The following is a 20,178-nucleotide window of genomic DNA, read 5'->3' as shown; positions in this document are numbered from 1 at the left end:
TTATATATTTGAACATGGCTATCATATCACCCCTTAACCTCCTCTTCTCCAGGCTAAACATGCCCAGCTCCCTTAGCCGTTCCTCATAAGGCATCGTTTCCAGGCCTTTGACCATTTTGGTTGCCCTCCTCTGGACACGTTCTAGTTTGTCAGTGTCCTTCTTGAACTGTGGTGCCCAGAACTGGACACAGTACTCCAGGTGAGGTCTGACCAGAGCAGAATACAGTGGCACTATTACTTCCCTTGATCTAGATGCTATACTCCTATAGATGCAGCCCAGAATTGCATTGGCTTTTTTAGCTGCCGCGTCACACTGTTGGCTCATGTCAAGTTTGTGGTCAACCAAGACTCCTAGATCCTTTTCACATGTACTGCTCTCAGGCCAGGTGTCACCCATCTTGTATTTGTGCCTCTCATTTTTTTTGCCCAAGTGCAATATTTCTCCATTAAAACATTTCTCCATTAAAGAAATACTTTACATTTCTTCCTGGTAAAATTCATCTTGTTTGTTTTGGCCCAGTTCTCTAATCTGTCAAGGTCGTTTTGAAGTGTGATCCTGTCCTCTGGGGTGAGTAGGCGGTAGATTTCTCCTTGACCTCTACAAAACTATTAAAAATAAAAATATAAATCAGGAGTTGGGTTACATAAGAGGTCAAGAGTTCATTTCTTCTTATTTTATTATTAGTAATTTATCGTTCAAAGGGCAATGGGCCTCAGCAGAAATTAAAACTTTAGTTGGACACATCTCTGAAGGACCAGATGGAATTACCATTTTAAGTGGAAGCAAATAAGATGAGAGGCAGACATAAGAAGTCCGTTCATTACAGCCTCAGTGATTAAGGAAGCGAGACTTTCACCAGAAGAAAGAGCTTTGATGACTGAAGCCCTTATTCATCTACGTCATTGTGTAATTTAAGCTGTAAGCTTGCATCAATCTGTTATACAACAGGCACTTATGAAAAGACTTACTCCAGAGTCCACCGGCTCCCAAGCCATTTTAAAGAGTTACTAAAAGGCTTCACACCAGGAAAAAAAATGTTCCTATATTTTCCAAGACTGAAGGACTCTGCTAGGACATGTATTAATTTTGCACAAGAAAGATATCATTTAAAATTTACTCTTGCCTTCAGCAATAATTAATGATGAAGTAACTATTAATGGGACCTTCGTAGAGTATATATCCCACCTGCGATTTCTAAATTCCGTATTAAGTGTAACGTCTTAAAGGAAACTCATATTCTGAAAGGCAACTGGCAATTTTTGTTGGAAAAGCAGAAACATGGGGATATTTCTGTTTTGAACTATATGATTAGCAAAGATTCCTCATAAGATAGTAGGCGAGAAGAGTAGCATGAGCTGCTTTTATGCCCATATGAGTTTTAGCTGATCTAATAACCATTCCCTTAACTTCAAGTACCCCAAATCTGTGACTCTATTTTCTTCTCCATATCCAAACTCACCTCCATCTTTCATAGGGGCCTTTATGTTATCCCCAAAGGATCAGAGATGCTGATGGAGACGGGTTTGAATGAAAGCTTGGGGGACTCATAAAGGTCACTTTAAGTGAGAAGAGAAATTTTAAAGCCCACAAAGTATTCTCCAGCATGGATCAAAATCTGAGCAGGAGAAGAATTACTAGCCCCGGACATCTGCTAGTCTGCTTAAAAGTCTTCCCTGCCAGTCCCTGACTCCCCAAACACTTCCCTTTACTTTACCTGTCAAGCAGTAGCAGCAGGGAAAGTAGAGGAAGGATACTTCCCCCTTCACTTCCTCCTCCATGTCACCATGATGTGCTAACTTCTCAGTAGTAAGCAATGGGTTCCTGAATCAGTCAGAATGATATGTCCTAAAATGAGTTATTTGGGGATACTCAGTTCATCAATTAGCCTCAAAGCTCACACCATTCTGAGCTTCAGGCCTTGGCCTGCTCCAGATACATGGTGAGGCCTGGAGGCCTTGCAGATCCCTCTGCCATCTTCATTTTACCAAAACTTATTTTCCAACAACAGCAACACGGAAAGAATGGAAGCACTTCCTCATGGGCCTTTATTAAGTGCTTCTAATTTTCTCAACAGGTTTTGTGTAGACACACCCAGCCACCCCCTCACTGTGAGTTGGAAAGGCAAAGTACTGGAGGGGTTAGAAAATGGGAAGTTTTAACATGAACTAATTCCAACTCTTGTTTCATTTCAAAATGTTAATGAAGTTATAGTATCTAATCCTGAACAGCAAGTAAAGACTATCAAGAGTATCTTATCCAAAGCACTTCCTATATTATAAGCACTCACCTGTTCAATACTCCCACGTCCTCCAATCAAGTATCACTGTAGGGAGTAATCAACACAACTCAAGTTAATTTAGGACATTTTATCCATACAGTATTAATTGCCACTACAAACAGATTAGAGATAGCTACTTGATAAAACTCATAGATCACTTTGTTTCAAGATTAGGGGCATGCATGTGTTCTGCCCAGGGAATAGAAATTACCCTTTCTTTGCCCTTATACATAGCACACAAATTACTCTTCATGAAAAAGATACACTCTGCTCTATTTTACATTGATTTATGGCTCTCTCTGCTTGGATTTCTTTTTAAAAATGACTTATCTCTAGAATTATTTTTGGACAAGAGAAATCCTTGTTGGAGACCTGGAGCTTTTGATGCATGGGTTAGCATCCAAATGAATGACCCCATTTAATGAAAACTTACCGAGAAATGCTGTGGAAGGGTTCTTCTACAACTTGTGTTATCTAAAAAGTTTGTGAAAAGATAGGTAGTAAGAATTAGTAAAACCCGCAGGAACAAAAGGCAAACTCTCGTGCCTCTCAGCTGAGAACAGGAAGTTCTGGGTTTGAGCTCTTTAGCCAAGGGTAGTCCTCCCTGAGCTGATGCTTTCCAAATGTTCTTGAACTGCAACTCTAATCTGCCCCAATGGTCAAGGATGATGGTAGTTGTAGTCCAACAACAACATTGCACTGAATCAGGGAAGGCTGGTCTTGGGACTCAAAGTTAAGGTGTATAAGGGAGGGATTGAAAAGGATGAAGAAAGAAACAGCAGTGTGATCACAGTGACTGGACAGCTCAGTGCAATACATGCTTTGTTTACAGGGAGACCCAGGTTCAATCCCTGTCAATGCAAATTAAAAAGATTTCAGGTAGCAGGAGCTGGTACTAGTCGGAGTAGACGATAGTGGTCTAGATCAGAAATGGAGAACATGTGGCCCTCCAGATGTTGTTGTGCTACAACTCTCCTAATTTCTGACAATGTTAGCTGAAACTGGAAGGAGCTGAAGTCCAAGAACTTCCGAAGGAATACAAGTCCACCACACCTGAGCTAGATGGAGAAATGGTGTGTCTGGCTTAGCACAAATAAGGTTGATGGGCCCAGACAGATAGTTTCTCTTGGTGGGCCAGACAGTGAGGCAGACATACATTCCTAACTTAAAGTTCTCTCTCTCTCTCTCTCTCTCTCTCTCTCTCTCTCTCTCTCTCTCACACACACACACACACACACACACACACACACACACACAAAGACAAGAGTGGAGTGGGCTTCCTTACATGAATGGATTTTTAAAAAATAGATTCATCCCATTCTGTCAGAGAAGCCACATATACTGGTCCCAGAACTAACAGGATATTTCATCTGTAAAATGCAGAGCTAAAAAGGATGAAAGAAAGATGTCACAGGATATTTCATGTGTGTTAGTGGTTGATTTTAACATTTTATCTGCTGCTTTTAGTGTACCTGGGCTATTTTTTAATTGGTGGGTTTTGTTTGCTTTAGTAGACACAGGTTGTATATGTGTAAATAATACCATATATCATAAAGGCATCACAGACCCTGCAGTGCCTCATTGTCCAAAAGGGAACACAGTCCCAGGTAAGTGCTCCTGCTATACCTGAAATTTCACACTGCTCAGAGATTGGGGTGGCATGTAAAAATATGAGGGAAAGGTTCCTGTCTGTGTCCAAACCAAGGTAGGGATTTATTTTTCCTTCAAGTAGGAGGTCACAGCCAGGAGAGGGGGGACATCAATCGGGATCATTCAAGTATTCCTTTTGAATGCTTCAAACATTCCTCAGGGTTTTTCAGATGTACAGCAGGATTAGTTAAAGGGCACCACTGATTTTCAGGATGACCACCAAACGATTCAGCCATCTCTAAAAACAGTAGAGGTGTTTCTCTCCAGACTATTGTTTAGGAATCACTACCCCATACAGATGTGCCAACACCTGTGCTTTGATCATGAGGCCTCTCGTTACAGCAGCACTTCCTCTTTTTCACAGCATCAGCATCTCTTAACAGCCCTTAGGTTACCATTGTAATTCCATAATACAGGCAATCACTGCTGAGAGCATCATACTAAATACAAAAAAGGGAGAATAATTGATAGTATTTATTTGTTTGTAATAGCCATCTCCAACACAGTGGTATACTGATTAGAATGAGTTATGAGCTGCTCCTAAGTTGTCTGATTATTATTATTTTTTCCTTTGAATTCCTCTCTGCGTACAAGTGCCTTGCGGCATCCTATCAGCAGGATCTAAAGCATGGCAGAGCATCACTCCTTGCTTTCTGTAGCACTGCACACAGTCAGGTCTGCGGGGATTCTGTCGAGATAGATGTGATGAGTTTTTCTCAACAACAAAACAGAATTTAGCATTTTAAGGTGGCTTAGGCAGAGGGAGTAGAGAGCAACAGAGAAGCTGTGTGATGTAATGTTTAAAGAACTAGGGAGAGCTGGGTTCCAAAGGCATCAAGCTCATTGGGTCACCTTGGGCCAATCACTTTCTCTCATCCTAGCAAGATTATTGTGAGGATAAAAAGGTAAATTCCTGCCATCCTGAGATCCTTGTAGGAAGGCTGAGATAAAACTGTAATGAACAGAAATGTACCCATCTTCTCTTCCAGGAGCTGCCCAGTAACAAAATTAATATTGTCATAATCTAAATGGCAGGGGCCTAGCTCTGCTAACTTCCATATTTTCAAAATAATCAAGTAGTCTACGTACTAGGAACTAATAACCCCATTCTTTGTCTTGGACATTAGTTAGTAACTAGCACATGGCTATGTATCTTATGTATCATGAAAGCTATATTCACTTCAACAGTTTGGATCTGTGCAGAATTTGGTATGTCTAACACCATTAATCAGTGTGTTTAGCTGTGCCTAAATGAATATTACCAAACGGTGAGTGGCTTTCCTCCCTCTCCTCTTTCAAGTTCCAGCATCTCAGTGGTCCATACATTTGTGGTGTGATGAGAGAGAAGACATATTTTTCTCTTCTTCCACACTGTGAGCAAAAAATATCACATTGCTGGTGCTGCATGATATAAGAGTCACTCCTGATTTTCACAAACTTTCCCCCTTTGGGAATAAGGGATGGTTTGCATATGTCACCCACACTTTAAAAACAAACTGCAAACCAAATGAAACCTAAGGTTTATTTCCCAGTTGGTGACTAGCCAATCCATAGAGTTTTATGAAAGTTATCACAGATGGAAGAAAATGCATTAATTATGTGATTCTGAGAACTCACCACCACCCCTCTCCTTGGGGAAAAGCTGAATCTAGTCCACTAAGGAAACATACCAGCATACTGTAGAGACCAGCAAGGTCTAAATGGACCTTGGGTTTATTAGATCCGCAGTAAAAACCAATATAGCTTTGTGCTTCTATGATATAATGCTTAATAATTATTTTCTATTAAACAACACAAAATTAAAAATAATGTAAACAGAAGCTGTTGTTGTTTTAAAAAAGTAAGCACATCCTATATACTAAAAATTTTTTTTCCCAATCATGGATCCTAATGATTGCATCATCCCCCCCCCCAACCCCACAAGTATTATCAGGCTTGGATAAAACTCCAAGGCTAGCAGAAATACTCCCATTAAAAAAATCCTAGGGGAGAGGGGACTTCCAAAGCGGCCCAATGAGGACTGTGTATGCTCAGAGGTCATGGAATGCAGCTAAGTACCTAATGGAACATAGGACACTGTCTCAGGCAGCACCAGACCATTGGTCCCACTAGCTCAGTAGGGTTTACAGAGGCTCTCCAAGGTTTCTGGCAGAGGATGGTTCAAGCCCTGGAGAGGCTGGGATTTGAATCTGAGAGCTTCTTCATGCAAAGCAGATGCACTACCATTCTGCTACATCCTTTTCCTCAAGAGCCCTGTCTTCTCTCACATCTGGTTGCCTTAGTTATAACTGTGTAGAAGGAATAAAGGCTATACATTTTGGAGGAACTCACAATGAGAACTAAAGTATTCCCTGATATTACTTTCAGCAGTAATTCATTGTAAAAAAAATATGTGGATGGAACTACCAGAAAAGAGATCCAAATATTTCCTAAAACAAGCTCTTTCTTAGAGGGGCTTTGAAGAAATGCTTCACTGTCGCGTTCTATATGTATACAGTATATATTGCTGTGCACACTGTCAACAATTGATAAGCACTAACAATATAAATAATCATGTCTAGCCGAGTGTGAAAGTCACACATTTGAATATATGTTTGCATATGCATAGGGGATTTCTGGCTTTAACTCAACAGAGGGCAGAACAAAGTTTCAGAACTCACGGAGAGATTTGCAAATCTTTGAAACAGCTGCTTTGGAAAAGAATTCACCAGGATTTTTCCATTCATGTCAAGTGGTTAGAAAGGGAGCACACACTTTGTGTAGTCACAATTTGCCAGTTTGTGTCACAAGACTCTGGAGTGTGCTGCAGTAGTTTCTGCTCATCTTGGTGCTAACAAGGAAGGCAAAACAAGAGGAAGGGAAACCAAATCAGCAGGAGTTTCATGTAGAATCAGTGGTGGCACCAGAAAAAAAAAATGAGGTGGGGCTTAGAAGAGACAAAGGATATTTTTAGGTGGGTGAGCTGTGTCGCACACATTAAGATCTCTGAAAGAAAATAGCACTATATGTTAATGACAGAAGCCAGCAAATAGGGGCAAGCTCCTTGTTTGGGGGGCACTTGCCCCCTCTGCTTCCCCCTAGTGCTACTCATGTGTATCACCCCATTCTCCAGAGCCTGTCCAGGAGGATATGATGATCAACGACATCAAAAGCCTATGAGAGATCGGAAGAATGGCAGACGAAGGTGATGGACTATATGGGACTGGCAGAAATGACTGGCAGAATCCGAGACCAGGGAGAAGAGTCGTTGGAAGATTGGAAGAAATTTAAACACTACCTACAGAAATATTGTAAACTTAATGAATGTTAGAATGATGTTGGATAGAAATTAAGTGGTTTCCAGCTGTAATGCTTTAAGAGAATATGAAAAAAGGTTATAAACAGGTAAAAATCTAAGGGTAAGGATTTGCTGAACCAACAATTTGAAGTGGAATACAAAAAAGGGAGGTATGAGGAGGTCCGGGAAATAAGTTAAAGGAAAAGTAGTAAATGGAAAATCTGTGTGTTTTTAATTATTTTTATTTTATATTTTTGTTATTTTCTTTTTTTCATTTTTATTGTGATACTTTAAAAAATCTTAATAAATATTCTATTAAAAAAAGCCAATGAGAGATCAAGAAGTAGGAACAAGGTCACACAACTCCCGTCTACTCTCTGCAAAGGTCATGGATCAGGGCAATGAACTCATTGAGATTAATTTTCATCTCAGCCCATGGAAAGTGTTGCAATTAATATATGTCTTATGGGCTTTCCAGACAAAAACTGATCCAGAAAACCAGCCTCACATGAAGATTAAATTTAGGGACTGAACCTGGAACCTTCTGCATGTAAAGCAGAGGTTCTAACTGTTGAGTCACAGCTCTTAGTCCCCCTTAGGTATGGATTGGATCCTCGAATCAGCACATTGCCACCAGTCATTGAGTTTTAATTCTAGTTTAGGATTCCTGTTAGCAGTTTCTTCCACTGGGAAAATCCTGTGTGACTATGAATTATGAATTTGCAAATGTGATTTTTCTCGAATGAGAGGGAAGGACATTAGCAGAGTTTCCAGTCTGATTCAGTTTGTGGCTCCAAGGAAATAGCTGGGTGATCAGCATAGGTGGCACATTATACATAGGAAAGAAGCAATGCTTCATATTTCATCAACTTACCCCCCCCCCTTATACCTTCAAATGTTGTTTCCTGCATATTTATTTTTGTGCTGAACACCTGAAATGCCAAAACAGAGGAAGCAGCATGCTGCTGTACAAACAAGCTCTAGTTAGAGCTACTGAAAATAATGTAAATGGGCATATTCCAAAGAAAGTTAGGTATGGTTCCTGCTACTGTTACAATTCTGGTGGCTTCAAGGGCAAGGATGAGAAAGATTTTTCCAAATATTCTAGCCACAACCAGAGGGATAGTGTTAGTTCCATTCATGCCGGGAGACATAATTCTCTCCTCACCATGATTTGGTGAGGATGCCCTTTTGCACACCTGTGATTAATAGAAGTAAAAAAGAATAAAGCAGCTATATGGTATGCATTGAGTGTAATGTGTACTTGGGTAGCTAGACTTCCATACTGCTGCTAGTTATCAGATACTTTCATTTTCTTTAGCATTTAGCAATCTCAGTGTCAAAACACAGCATTCATTGATTCATTCATTTTACTTGTATGCCACTTTCCCACACACAAATTCATGCTCAAAGCGGCTTACTGCAAAGAAACAAGGATGCATTTCAGAGAAACCCCACAAAACCAATTTCAAATTGTTACTATGTAACAGAACAAAATAATAACATAGTAACAATTTCATAATGTAGCAAAGCAATAGCATAGTAACATTTTCATAACATATTACCAAGAATCGAGGAGTGGCAGATGAAGATGATGGAGAATGCGGAGTTGGCCAAGCTGACTGGTAGAATCTGGAACCAAGGCGACCAAAAATTTCAAAGAGACTGGAGTAAATTTATTTGTTATATGAATAATTATTGCAAAAATGTGAAGACACTAGCAGGATTGAAATAAATCCGGCAACGATAAACTGAGGAACTTTTCAGGATCAGAGAAAAGGAGATGATGTCAAATTTATTAAGATCAGAGCTGGGGAGGAGGGCAGGAGGGCAATGAGGTTGTGGTTGCATGGATGCCCCAGTGGGAGCACTGGATTGGCAATGCTGGTGTCAGGAAGGTAGTTCTGCCCCAGCATGGCAGCCGTTATGGTCAAAAGTTATGAAATGCATTACACCTATTTGCCAAGAATGCAAATAATGTTTACGATATGATTCAATAAATGCCTACCTCTCCTAAGGGGCTCAAGCCTGGTAGCAATAGACTATGGAAAAAATTATATTAATCTAACAGCTAAACATGCAAAGGCCCAAACCAAACAGCTTAACCCTGGCTCTTTAAAACCCATCAAGATGCAAGGTTCTTGGAACATATCAAAACAAGTTATTTAGAACACAGCTTAAAACTCCATTGCAGGAAAACTGGGAATTCAAAAGTGGGTGCATTCCAATAAGCTGCATAACCTGATCTTTGCTCAATACCATGTTGCCAATATAATGGTAAACATAATGTATGAAAATGCAAACTGCAGTGGGCAAAACAACAAAGTAGCCATTGATGTGATGCCTGGAAGCCTGCCCTCTGCACATTCTTTAAACAGATCTGACTGATGTTGTTTTAATGCATCTCTTGGCACAAGAGCTCCTCCTATTCAGATAGAAGCCTTTAAGCAAGAAGAAATACTTCTTGTTTCTTTTGCATCCACCTCTAAACAATTTCACAGGAAGGAAGAAGGGATACAACATAGCCATGTTTCAGGTCACCTTTGAGTGGTCTGTTAATTCACTGTATCCTAGAAATTCTTTTAAATGGTAAACCGCAGCACATGAAAAGCACTAACCTGATTAAACATTTCCTTGACAGTTATTTCCACTGGATCCAGGGATATGTATGAAAAAAAGTGTGCCTCTTGCTATTAATTAACTTTGTAACAGCTGTACCAAGTGTATATAGCTAATCTACAATAATGTAATGAAACAGCACTGTCATCTTCTTGATGCTAAACACAAATATTTAACTGTCTTCCGCTGCTTACCCCTACATTGTACGCTAGCGTAACGAGAGGCCTCTGACAGTCAAAGCAGTCTTCAAGAAACCCTTTTCAAATGGGTGGAGGTGACCAATTTTGAGCTGTGTGTGCAGCCATTTCAGAACATGTGCTTATTCCCTGAAGCACTGTGATGTTTGAAGATAAGAACCTAGGACAGAAATCCCTGCTGTGAATGAATGTGTGGAAAGTGGAGGTAATCAATCATATACTGTTGTTTGCTGGGTTTTGAGTGTGCATCCTGTTTATCTAATCTGCATTTCTTGTATTTGTGTTCCTTGTGTTGAAATTGTTGTATAGGTTGCATTGCATTTGTTCATTTCATTTATTTTGTAAAGAGTGCAAAGGAACTTGGTTGATGGGCAGTCTAGAAATGTAAGTCATCATCAAAATCATCCTCCCAGCCTGCAATTGATGCCTATAGCAGCTAGTGCCAGAGGCATGAAAAATAAGTTTTGCAATGTTAGTTTGGACTAATGTTCAAGGGGATGCCCATCTAATGTACAACCAGAACTTAAGTGCCCTCTTGCCAAATATAACAAACTCAAGTTTTGTATAGTTTACTGTGGGCTGTTCTTCTTTACACAGCTGCCCAAATCTGGTTAGCTTTCTTTTAAGGACAATTTTATTAAAGGAGAGTAAAGCCTGGTGATTGGCATTGAGCAATATGGACAACTCATGATTTCCAATGGAATGGGGAAAGAAGGGGAAGCCTTAAAGGTAAAGGGACCCCTGACCATTAGGACCATTCGTGGCCGACTCTGGGGTTGCGGCACTCATCTTGCTTTATTGGCTGAGGGAGCCGGCGTACAGCTTCCGGGTCATGTGGCCAGCATGACTAAGCCACTTCTGGCCAACCAGAGCAGCGCACGGAAATGCCGTTTACCTTCCCGCCGGAGCAGCACCTATTTATCTACTTGCACTTTGACGTGCTTTCGAACTGCTAGGTGGGCAGGAGCAGGGACCGAGCAACAGAAGCTCACCCCGTCACGGGGATTCAAACCGCCGACCTTCTGATTGGCAAGTCCTAGGCTCTGTGGTTTAACCCACAGTGCCACCCACATCCCCTGGTAAGGGGAAGCCTTACCAGGAATTAAATCATTAATATATAAACTAAATAGAAAAGGCACCCAAATACAGCCTTGTTTCACTCCTCACTTGATAGGAATTCCCTGTGATAATGCATCTTGCAGGCCTAATCTCAGTTGCAAGGAATTCTCTTGGCATAGTACTGAATGAACCAAAGTATTTATCGAGTAGTAGGTCCTGCTTCTTCCATGCATGTCGCTCCTATGAAACTAAACATATTTCAGCTTGGGTGGGTTCTATGGAAGGAAAAATACAAAACCAAATTCTCCATTTGGAGTATTTTCTTGACAACAGGACATTGCAGCAGTCCTACAGATTTTTGTTTCACAAAATAAATCCACATAAAATTTAAGAAGTTTTGGCAATGTCACCGGGAATGGAAGGTGCTGTTTCCCAACCCAGTGCTCATTGTTTCTCCAGGGAAGCTGAAATGGTGACCTTGGTACTCGCGTTATTTCATGAAATCCATCAGGCTGCCAAATGCGGTTAGTGAACAACCCTATCATCTCATAAGTCTTGTATGACTTGTGCAAAGTTTTGAGCCCCTATTCTCCATATTTGGAGAAAGCAATTATAGGACTGTCACGAGGATGTGAAGTGGTGCATGGAAAGAGAGAGGCTTCAAGGAGTTGGGTATTGCAGGCACGTCCCGGCTGGGATGTTTGAGTGTGCAGGTTTGATAATCCTGCTGTTCGTTTCAAGCTGAGTTTGCTTTTTGCTTATTTGTTATTAGCTGAGACTGCTATTTTTCCCCCTGGCTATGGCTATCTGACCAGGAAAAGTGTGCAGAAGAAATTGATAGATTTGTAAGCAAGTGCAGTGGAAATCATAATAATCACTTGCAGATTGATGCAGGTTCTTCAAAAAGTGCTACTTCAAAAAGCAGTGATGAATGTCCAGGAAGAAAATGAAAGGTTTGCTGCAAGAAAATGTCTATTCAAGGGAGTTAAGGGAACAATTTTTTAAAAATGGGAACTTTCCTGCCTCAGTTCCCAAATGCTCAGAGACATAATGAAGCTTACCATATTTCTTAAGAGGCAACACTTCTTCATGTATTCATCAAACAACAATGTAGATGAGTGACTTGCAAACACTTGTATTATGGAAATGATGTGTTCAGCATTGAACCGTACCTCATATGTTTGACAAAACATAAAATGAAATGTATTTCCTATCTGAAGAATTAAGAAAACAGTGTTTCATGGAAATATTTTTTCTTCCAAATTCATTGCTCACAAGCATAATATTTCCAAAGGATATATAAATTCAGTGCAGGCGCACTGAACGCAATCCACTGACGATTAGTTGTGCTTCAAAAAAATCAAGAATTCATTTCAGCCTCATTGATTGTGCCCTGTCCATTCATTTTTTTAAAAAAATAATAATCATCCAGTGAGAGATAATAGTAATGCTAAACTAGAATTACTGTGTTTCACAAACATTTCTCCACCAGAACATCTAAAAGCATTCACTTCCAACAGTTTGTGAGTGGTTGCTTTGAAGCTGTATGTTCAGGAAGTATTGCTCTCAATCTGGATGGATTTCATTCACACTCAGTCGAAATAAATTTAAGAAATTTAAAAATGTCCAGTAGCACCTTAGAGACCCACTAAGTTTGTTCTGGGTATAAACTTTCATGTGCATGCACACTTCTTCAGATACACTGAAACAGAAGTCACCAGACCCTTATATGTAGTGGGAGGGTGGGGTGGGGGTTTTCTCAGAAGGGTAGTAGAAGATGGATGATTGACTCAATGGGTATGGTAAACCTGTTGATGGACTGTCTAAAGCTATTTTTGGTCATCTGCATACTATCCCTTGCTTTTTCCTGTAGGACTAATTGCAGTCATTAACAGTCGTCAACAGGTTTACCATACCCATTGAGCCAATCACCCATCTCCTACTACCCATCTGAGCAAAACCCCACCCCACCCTCCCACTATATATAAAGGTCTGGTGACTTCTGCTTCAGTGTATCTAAAGAAGTGTGCATGCACATGAAAGCTTATACCCAGAACAAACTTAGTTGTTTTCTAAGGTGCTACTGGACAATTTCGTAATTTTATTTATTTATTTTGACTGTGTCAGATCAACACGGTTACCTACCTGAATCTATTCACACTTGGTGATATTGTGAGTAGACTTGAGCCAAACCACCATTGAGTTGGTACTCTGAGGTGAATTGGGGGAATATGGAGCACAAAATTATCCCCCTGCCTCACACCCTAAACTTGTCATTAATTTTCTTCTTTTGTGGCTGTTTAAAAACTTCATAGTCACAGAAACAGCAAGCCTGGAGGCACTGCTCCACATCTCCACAGGGAGATACCACTGCAGTTTCAGAAATAAATTTGTCTCCTCCCAGTCAGCTAACACATGCATTTTGATTGTGATTTGTTGCATAGAATATAGCTGTACAACTACCACAAGCTCCTAGTGGATGGGAATGCCAATGTGGAATGGGGGGTGGGGAGAGTGCTGAGCTTGAATGAAGCAGACTAGGATTCAAATGGTTGACCTGTATCTCTTGGCTATTGTTGTGCTGGCATAACATGGTAGTTTCTACATGTGCCATCCAATCTCCTTCAAAGAAAGTGCATGGTGCAAATCTGATACCCAATGGATAATTGTCTTTAGTGGTGTGCAACACTATCCCTCACATATCCACTGCTGGAACTAATACATGCATGCATGTGACACAATGTGAAATCAACTGCAGTTACATTCCCAAGAAGACTGGCAAAGTAGGTGCTACTTGTCAAGGGTGTTCTTGTGCCGCGTGAGAACAAGTGACTAAAAATACAAAACGTACTTTGTTAATGTTGCTATCACCCTGTTCTTGCTAGAGCTTCAATGAAAGTGAAACTGATAAGTACATTTTCTAATCATAGGGTGTAAATGAGCATCCAGCTGAGAAGTTCCCATTTCTTGAGATGTGCTACATCTGTGGGAGCTGACTCAATTGCCAGAGACTTCCGTTTGCTAGGGATCCTAGAAGTTCGTCCTGAGCTGAAGCTGAGTGCTGCTCATTCAGCCTCATCTATAAATTGTGATTCCCAGCACTGAAATAATCGTGCGAGAGCCCAACATTATGTTTAAGTAAATTAAACTTCAGCTATGTCAGATAAGTTTGAATTAAACTAATACCCATTGTCAAAAGTTTCCTTTTGCAGAACTAATGTAAACTTGCTAAGAAGTTAGGAAGGCTCTCAAGCCCAACACATTATGCAGATAGGACGGATTCACTGCCATGGTGAGCATTTCAAAAGCAGAGATTTAACACTTTGGGACACACACTGGACTGGACTGGATGATGTCCCCCCCCCCATCCCAATGTGTGGAGGGTACATGTGAGTGTGCTGGGTGGGAGGAGAGGGTCATTGTGCTCATGAAAGTATCACCCAATACAGCATGTTTTGAGAATACAGCAATACAGCATGGCTTGAGAAACCTACAGCAGGAGTGGGATGCCCTTTTCAGCCTGAGAACTGCATTGCCTCTTGGGAAATCTTCCATGAGCCACATGGAAGTGCTGGATAGGGCCAGAGGCAAAAGTGGATGGAGTAACCCTTGCATAATAGGCTGCATTGCAACATCTCTCTCCATCCAGGGAAGCAAGAGGCGCTATCGCAAGGAAAGGCAAAGGCACCTGAAGAGGCTGCAGAGCATGGACCAGTGAGGGGTGGGGTCTCAGAAGAAGGGGTCCAGTCTGGAGATGCAGCACTGTCTGGGAAAAGTCCTGAAGGCCAGATAGTGAGGCCAGAACTGAGGATCCTACCCCTGACCTAGAGCAAAGAAGAAACCAAAACAGATGCAACATTTTAGCAATGGCTTTTTAGCTAAGGGTGGGACTTTTCATCATTTAAATACAGTCATGCAGAATATTAAAATTGGGGTGTGGTGGTGGTACACTTTTCAGCACAAATGCTTCCATCTTACATCAACATTATGCTGCACTTAAGAGGCTACAGGTGAATTGGTTTGGCATGGTAATAATCATAAACATGATTTTATTATTTATATGCCACCCATATGGCTGGGTTGCCCCAGCCACTCTGGGCTGCTTCCAGCAAAATATAAAAACACAATAAAACATCAAACATTAAAAACTTCCCTGAATAAAGCTGCCTTCAGATGTCTTCTAAAAGTTATATAGTTGTTTATCTGTTTGGCATCTGATGAGAGGGTGTTCCACAGAGTGGGCGCCGTTACCAAGAAGACCCTCCGCCTGATTCCCTGTAACTTCACTTCTCGCAGTGCAGGAACCACCAGAAGGCCCTCAGAGCTGGACCTCAGTGTCTGGGCTGAATGATGGAGGTGGAATCACTGAGGTTGCTATGGACCAAGGCCTAGCAGTCACCATCTACAGCTGCTGCATTATTTTGTTCAAACTGGCCCAAGAATATACAAGGACATCAAAAGGTAAAGGGACCCCTGACTGTTGAGTCCAGTTGTGAATGACTCTGGGGTTGTGGCGCTCATCTCACTTTATTGGCCAAGGGAGCTGGTGTTTGTCCGCAGACAGTTTTTCCGGGTCATGTGGCCAGCATGACTAAGCTGCTTCTGGTGAACCAGAGCAGCGCACGGAAACACCGTTTACCTTCCTGTTGGAGCAGTACCTATTTATCTACTTGCACTTTGACGTGCTTTCGAACTCCTAAGTTGGCAGGAGCTGGGACCGAACAACGGGAGCTCACCCCATCGCGGGGATTCGAACCGCCAACCTTCTGATCGGCAAGCCCTAGGCTCTATGGTTTAAACCACAGTGCCACCATGCATATGGTGCTGTCTCAAACTGTCCTGTATGGACTTCAGCAGGTTGCTTGCCATGTTCCTTTCAGAAACAATAAGGCCAAATGATACAGTGTTGCATGGCACTCACTGGTTTATACTTCTTTGCTAAAATATGACCGCTCTCTGGTGCCGAAAAGGCTTTCTGCTGCCAAGTCTATCATCAAATTAAGATGTAAGGATATTGCTGCTTTATTCAACTGGATGAGCCAGGCCTGGCCCTATCCTTAGTCACTGTGAATTGAGATGCCTCAGGCTAAAAGCTTTGGGCACCAGTGCTTGCTAAAGAATAAACTGCCAGTAGTAGTTGTTGTTGCTGGGAGAGAAGTGGGAATTAGGATTTTAAACCTCAGTCTTGAAATGCCTTGTGATGTGGCATCTATTCCAGGGGTAGTCAACCTTTTTATACCTACCGCCCACTAATGCATCTTTCTTGATGGTAAAATTTCCTTGCCACCCACCAGTGCTCAATGGAAGAAGGATTCAGCTTGTGCCATAGAACCCCCTACCGCCCACCTAGAATCCTGAAACGCCCACTAGTGAGCAGTAGGAACGAGGTTGACAACCCCTGATCTATTCAATCTGCAACAATGTCTTCACAGCATGTACAGAAAGAACTTTTGTGGTATGCAGAGCTACTCATGAAACATGACTTAGCATCTGAAGTGGGAAGTGGTTTTGGTTTCTTTGGCCCTTTTGCCCTGATGAGCTTCTGTTTTGTTTCTTTCCTGTGTGAGATAAGTTGCTTATTTGTTATCTGTGAATTTGAGCCAACTGAGTGTCTTGTTATCCTTTGGGCAGGAGCTCAAACGTTCGTTGCAGGGCAAAATGAGAAAGGCTGCAATCAGATGCATACTTAAGGAGGAATGTGCAGGCAGGCATAGGATTGGAATGAAATTCTTGTTTCAAAAGAGAAAGCCTTCACTGTCCTGTTCCTGGCGTAATTGTGCTCCTGCTGCATGAAAATGATACCATTAATTACAAAATAGGTGGCAAATTCTGCCGGCCAAATAAAACCTCTCTCTCCCTCTCCCTCTATCCTCTACTCCTGCAGTGTTTTGCATAATTGTTATTCCTTTGACAAATTACTATAAACACATTTACAAAGATTTGCTGCTGTTTGTTTGTCTTTATGGCCAGTTAAAAGAAAACCTACTCTCAATGCTTACGTGATTTCTGACCATCAACTGTGCACATACAGTGACTCACATATTTGATGGCGCTCCAGACCTCAGGAGTCTTCCCAGGTCAGCTCTCACCACCCTGGCCTGCCCCATCTGTTAGTGGTTTTTCCTGGCGAAGATGCTTCCAATGCCTCTTGTTTGCCCAGATGGCGGATGGAGTGTGTGCGCGCGCACACACGCACGCACGCACACAAACACACAAGCTGAGTCACATCAGTAGTCCTGCTCATCTGCCTCTCCCATCATTGGCATACAGTCCCTCAAATGTCACCCAAAAGGGAATACAGCCCTCTTAAGAAAGGTTCTCCAGCCCAGGGCTGTATGCTCTCTGTATGAGGAGTTGCTTCTGATCTGTTATATTTTTTTAAAAAAATAATAATCCTATTTCTGGCGTGACAAATTGACCTGGCTGCTCAGCCATGCTCATGCTTGAGCTATTTTGATATGAGATCATACCTCAGCCATTGGACTCTTTTATCAGGCCCTGTCCAAGTGAACTGATCTCTGATCAGTCATTTGACTGATTAATTCATTGTTAGCATTGTCCAATCAGCTGTTCCACCTTCTGTGCTTGTCACTTTTGGATAAGCTGTTTGTGCAATTAGTAGTCCTTTTTACAGCCGTTTTACCAGGCTAACTGCTCAGCCATCACCCTTGATTGGCTCCTGTCAGAATATAATTGATTGCCCTTTCCCATTCTTTATTCTTACAGTACATTCTCTCTCGCCACCCTGCTCCCTCTCGCTTGCAGTCTAGCTCTACTGCATTCTAATCAGGACCTTTGGCTGCTTTATTCTCAGGTCTAAAAAATTAAGCTTCTTTCTTTGGTTCTTTTGCTCTTTCTTTGCTCTCTTTTTTTGTACGTGAGGTAAGTTGCTTATCTATTAAAAACAATGTGCAATTCATAAAGGATATATTTCCATACAGTATAGAAAAGGTCAGAAAACAACAACAAATTCAATCACATTTTAAATCTGAAACTCAAGCGTGTTAAAAGCTCTTTGTAAATAAAAAACTTTTAACTTGACAGCAAAACAAATAGGGAAGCTCAGTATATTTAGCAATGTAGCCCGTCTTGTCTGTCTAACCTGTTAACCTTTTCATGCAGTCAGATTATTCTTTAATGATACCAAAACAAACCTTTTGTCAACAATGTTAATGTCATTCTCTCTCTCTCTCTCTCTCTCTCTCTCACACACACACACACACACCATCATCATCATCTTCAGAATCTGTGTACTGTACTACATATACATTCACCAGGTGGCTTATGATAATTCTACTAAATAATTCTATGTTAATAAACTATCAGCCTCTAAAACTGCACCTAAGTGGCTCTTAAAGTTCAAAGCAAAGTCCTTGAGCAGATGTTCCATGTACACAGAACTGGGCCCAGAGATTGTGTGAGAAGAGTTCTATTTGTACAAGAGCATTTTCCCAGTCCTTACTCCCCACAGAAGCCTTCTTGCCTCCCCCTCCCCACATTTTATCAGGAAGGTCAGGGGAGAAAGAAAAGCACTGGACGTGGGAGTCACTGGTGAACTGGTAGAATTTGAGAGTCTCCATTTTCTTTGAAGATGTGGGGATTCCCTTCCAGATCCAGAGTGTGTGGCTGGGCCTTGGCTTCTCTTCCTGAGCAGGCTGGTTGGGTTGACAAGCACGATCTGACCTTCCGAAATCCCAAGGGTTAGGAAGAAGGGTGGGGATACTGCCAGGCAATCGTCCAGAATGGAGAGTCACTGGAGACAGGGAACAGCCTTTGGCTGTTCCAGAGAGGGTGTCAATCAGGTCTCCTTCAGTGCTGAGGGCCACTGCAGGACCCTATTCCTCTTCTTCTGAAAAAGTCTGGAGACTAAGCACTGGCAGGACCTGACACTTAGGCAATATTCAAAGGAATTTTGGTTCAGATAAGGAGGCAGCGACTTTTCTGAACACACACACACACCATTCTGAAACTTAGAAACTTCACAAATTAAGACTGACTCCCATCAGTTCATCAATTAAAATCTTAGTTGAACTGGTTGAAGAAATAACAAATCCATCAGTTAATGAATGAATGAATGAATGAATGAATGGATGAATGAAATAAACTCCAGTCCTATATGAGTGGTATTCAGTTGTGGTGTGTGCCCCACTTGCCCCACAGACCATCTGTGTGATGTCGGATCTTGTCCTAGGTATTTGCATAGACCTATGTATGGTAAACTTAAGTCTTTATTCAAAAGCTCCCATACATACAGGTCTGATTAATACTCTCACCACTCAAATATTGCAGCTTTTCAATTGCCTTTATGTGCTTTGCTTTATGTTTATTTCTATTGCTTTTGATGATTTTCTTAACTTTTACATCTCCGGTTTCAACCTTTTTCCACCTTCTTCCATTGAGTGGTTCTTGGTATCTAATTGTTCTATATCCTGCCTGAGCCTTCCTCAGAGAAATCCCCCCCTCCCCACTTCTGGATATTGGTACTGCTGCTTCCTTCAATATCTTTGTTTCACATTTTCCAATGAATGAGCTGCCCACTTCCTATTGCTGCAAGCTCAATTGCCCTTTTAGTCCAATCTCCTGCTGGCTAATCACTTGAGGGCTTTTTCTCTCTGCAATCCTGTTATTATCTGATCAGTTACATCAATCCGCCAGTTTTGCTACTAGATTATTGTAGTTCCTGCTGTCTAGTCATTCTATTGAACTTGAATCAATTCCAGTTCTCTTCTTAAATAATCAAACCAAGATAGCAGCAAATATTTCAATCTGACTGAATTCCTGGCAACAGTATTAGACTGCAAAGCATTTAACAGACACCATTTTTGTTGAGCCAACATAATTTATTTAAATGCTTAAAGACACAGATATTGAATAAAGTTTCTAATTTTGGTAAATAAATTGAAAGGCGGCTATAACACAATTTCTGCCGAATAAAAAAACTGGACTTAATAGTTTGCAGATAAAATACATAATGAGTAATTCTATAGTGAATGATGTAACATTTGTCAGCTTCTTTACATAATATTTTGTGTTTTAGCTAATATCACTTAACTCTAATTTATATTAAACCACTGTATTTTTCGCTCCATAAGACGCA

General features: G+C 41.2%; 2 long non-coding RNA genes across 4 annotated transcripts in view; one reads left to right on the top strand and one right to left on the bottom strand.

Annotated features, from left to right (window-relative positions):
* Positions 1-569: 569 nt before the first annotated feature.
* The window catches only part of LOC309363137, a 62,216-nt gene continuing 42,607 nt past the window's right edge, over positions 570-20,178 (bottom strand). Inside the window, exons 1-4 of one of the 2 annotated variants that reach the window (XR_014165264.1) lie at positions 14,770-14,807; positions 2,713-2,753; positions 2,289-2,324; positions 570-606 (exon numbers count right to left, since the gene is read on the bottom strand). This is a non-coding gene — a long non-coding RNA (uncharacterized lncRNA). Of the gene's footprint in view, positions 607-2,288; positions 2,325-2,712; positions 2,754-14,769; positions 14,808-20,178 lie in introns of those variants that run through there. The other variant, XR_014165263.1, reaches the window with a different exon arrangement.
* On the top strand, positions 13,186-17,020 carry LOC309363136. Of its 2 annotated transcripts, none has more exons than XR_014165261.1 (3): positions 13,186-14,373; positions 15,378-15,542; positions 16,713-17,020. It is a non-coding gene; the product is annotated as an uncharacterized lncRNA (long non-coding RNA). The 2 variants fall into 2 exon arrangements; XR_014165262.1 differs by lacking the exon at positions 13,186-14,373 and adding an exon at positions 14,719-14,965.

This window comes from Podarcis melisellensis (assembly GCF_964234715.1).
Source record: "Podarcis melisellensis genome assembly, chromosome: 2".
Lineage (NCBI taxonomy): Eukaryota > Metazoa > Chordata > Lepidosauria > Squamata > Lacertidae > Podarcis > Podarcis melisellensis.
This window is presented reverse-complemented; position numbering and strand designations above follow the sequence as displayed.